We start from the raw sequence: 3,406 nt of genomic DNA, 5'->3' as shown, positions 1-3,406 counted from the left end.
TGTATTCTCAGGAAACCGTTGAAGCAGGTTGGGCTAAACAAACTAATGGATGTTTTGTTATATTTTGTTTCATCATACTTTAATTATTTTGGCATGTAATATTCAAATACAATACTCGATGTAAACAATGAATGTTGTTATATTACATGTGTGGTGATGATGATGTTATGTTTCCATTATATACTTTGTGATGATACTACAAGGATGAAGTCACGCGCAATCCCCCGGACGTTTCCGCCGTCTGGTTCGGGGGTGTGACATTCATTAGATTCTTTCTAAGTTTTAGTTTGATTGTTTAAGTTTCTAGACTTACAAAACTAGAGAAAAACGCTTTCTTTATTTAATTTTTATTTTAGTAGGTACTTTAATTATTAATTATGTTCCTTGTGTTCGATACCCGACTATTTATGCTATCTCCGATTACGTACATTACCTAGATGTAGTAGCTAGTTAAATTAGTTGGTTTAAACTAGTGCATATTCACTACAATAAGTTTTTGGCGCCGTTGCTGGGGAACGGTTAAGTTTTAGTTAATTTTTATCTGCTATTTTGTTTTCGACCCTTTTTGTGGGATTTATCTCATACAAAGTTAAGATTTTTCTGTCTAATTTTTTCATAATTTACGTTTTATTTTTCTCTTCTATTTTCTTTACCGTGTCGTGGAAATAATCACCACGTCGTGGTCTTCAAACAGTTAGTTTTGATTTTTTTTTTGTTTTGTTCTTTTTACGTGTTTCATCTATTTTGTTTTAGTGATTAATGACCCGAGGATCGAAATTACCAATCATACCACCATTTGAAGATCCTGAGTCTGCATTCCGTAAGAAGAATACAGCAACACTTGGAGAATCAAGCAACAAGACTTTAGAAAGCAAATTCGAAAGTTTTGAGAAAACTCCAGATAAAAAGGGAGTTGATTACAAGGTAGGGACGGAGAGTGATACAGACGAAGAGGAAAAGAAAGAGAGTGAAATAAATAACACTTTGGTGATTAACACGATGGTAGACATTGGGGATATGACAATGAGCATATACAAAAAGCGAAGTCGTAATGACCGGTCCATGCCTTGAGTAACCTGAAATTCCCGCAACCGCCAACTTCGAACTCAAAGGACACATACTTGTTTCACTTAACAATATCCCATTCTATGGGAAAGATCATGAAGACGCACAAAAACATATCGATGAAGTCAATGACAATGCCAATTACTTTTATATTCCAAACGTTCCACGAGATATAGTTTTGTTAAGGATGCTTACGGTTACCTTTAAAGGAGCAACAAAATATTGGTTGAAGGCTCTTCCCACGGGATCGATCACAACATGGGCACAAATGCATGAAGAGTTCATCCAAAAATTTTGCCCACCATAAAAGGTTGCTAAATTGAAAAAAGCTATCACAAATTTCGAGCAACAGGCAGGAGAATCATTATATGAGGCATGGGAGCGATACACGGGTTTGTTGAGGAATTGTCCTCAAAACGATCTAAATATAAAACAAGAAGTCTCGATTTTCTACGATGGGGTAAACTTAATGACTAGGAAATTCCTTGATTCTCAAGGACCACTCATGAAGAAAGCGTCGGCCGGTATCAAGGAACTAATCGAAGAATTCTCCAAACATTCAAAAGAATACCACAACCCTCGACAAGACGTATCAAGAGGAATGGCGAATACAGCTTCAAATGACATGGCGGCAGTCTTAGCAATGTTGCATAACATGGATCGAATGATGACAAAAATGGATCAAACCATCCATGAAATACGAGTGGGGTGTGAAAATTGTAATGGGCCGCATTTGACTAAAGATTGTGACTTTGATGAAAATGCCAATCGAAAAGCCCAAGTTTGCTATTCGAGCAGTGATCGATATGACGAAGATTAGAGAAAACGTAAGAGATAGTGGTTACCTTATGATGAATACAAGAAGACCAAGGAAGGTAAATATGAACAAAAAGGAAGATGCTTTTATCAAAAAGAGGAACCAGCTCCGGAAAAGAAAACCGACTTTGAGGAAATGTTTGCCCGTTTTGCAGCCGCATCAGAAAAGGGGCATGATGAAACTGACGCAATTCTCAGAAATCAGCAAGACTCAATCAAGAATATCGAGCAACAAATCGGAAAATGTTGAATCATAAAAAGTGACCCTCTTGAACTTCTGCTACCGCAACCTCTTCAGCTACCGCAGCAATCCAGCACCCGCAGTCAAGCTCCTTCATCAGCAACCGCATCCGGAGTCTACCTACCGCAGTCACTTAACTAGATTACTTTACTTGTCTTTATTATAATACTCTCTATTGTCCAGTATGCCTTGCATGGCTACTCTTAGAGATGTAATCTAGTGTACTTCATGAGTCTCTATAAATAGAGCTCATTCTCTTGTATTCAATACGGATAACTTACGCATTTATCTATTCTGAATACACTTCTCTGAAGTTATCTTTTCTATCTCTCTATCTTACTACGCACCACTTCTTACTCTTAAATCTTGCTAGAATACTACTGATTATAACCTCTCTTCTGAGCAAGTCTTTCGTGACTTAATCACTAAGTTTGATCTTCCTTATTAACTCGGTTTGAATGCATTCCTTGTTATGAATCAACTTATGTGTATACTTGATATAATAATTGTTGTCATTTCTATTTCTTTACTTTCCGCAACTAATTCTCTAACTATCTAACTCTAACTTATTAATATTATTGTTGAGCTTTTAGATCCTTCGAGATTAACTATTCTGCAATACTACTTGTTCTAACGTTTGTTTAAGTGTGTCTCTAAGTTTTTCTCTCAACAATTGGTATCAGAGCCATAGTGGTTGCTTTTTGAAAACGAAACTCTGATTTTCAAAGGGCCTTCTATACCACTGAAGCTCATTTCTTAAAAAAAAAAACTTCAAAAATGGCACAATCGTTATCTCTGAATGTTTCCAACAGTGTTGGTGGTTCTAACCGAGCCCCAATACTGGTAGTATCATCACTGGTCACAAAGAATGAAAAGATACTTAAGGAGACTTGGTAGAGATGTATGGCGATCCGTAGAAGAAGGACAACATGTCCCAGTTCTTACACCAGTCCAAACTGACGGCGCTACAACCAGACTAGGAGGAGGTCAACCAGTCATGAACCGTCCCACCAAGGATGATCTCGATAAAATGGAAAATGATGCTGTTGCTTTTTATGAAATCTCCTGTGGAGTTGCTCCTGACAACTTCGATATTATCATAAATTGCAAATCAGCAAAAGAGATCTGGGAAGTTCTCAAGAATTTATACGAAGGCTCAGAACAAGCACAAGACAAGAAGCTTACTACCGTACTCAATGAGTTCAACAACTTCACAGCTCATACTGGCGAAAGTTTGGAAGACTCCTTCAAAAGGTTCAACCTGATAGTCATCAAGTTATCCAA

General features: G+C 37.2%; 1 non-coding gene across 1 annotated transcript; it reads right to left on the bottom strand.

Annotated features, from left to right (window-relative positions):
• Positions 1-1,381: 1,381 nt before the first annotated feature.
• Positions 1,382-1,488, bottom strand: LOC145123063 (small nucleolar RNA R71). The gene has a single exon (XR_013714943.1). It is a non-coding gene; the product is annotated as a small nucleolar RNA R71 (small nucleolar RNA).
• Positions 1,489-3,406: the final 1,918 nt, after the last annotated feature.

The sequence above is a fragment of the Lactuca virosa genome, chromosome 6, assembly GCF_052849685.1.
Source record: "Lactuca virosa cultivar CGN04683 chromosome 6, Lactuca_virosa_CGN04683_v6, whole genome shotgun sequence".
Taxonomy (NCBI): Eukaryota; Viridiplantae; Streptophyta; class Magnoliopsida; order Asterales; family Asteraceae; genus Lactuca; species Lactuca virosa.
Note: the sequence above shows the minus strand (reverse complement) of the source record. Positions and strands in the feature narration are given on the sequence as shown.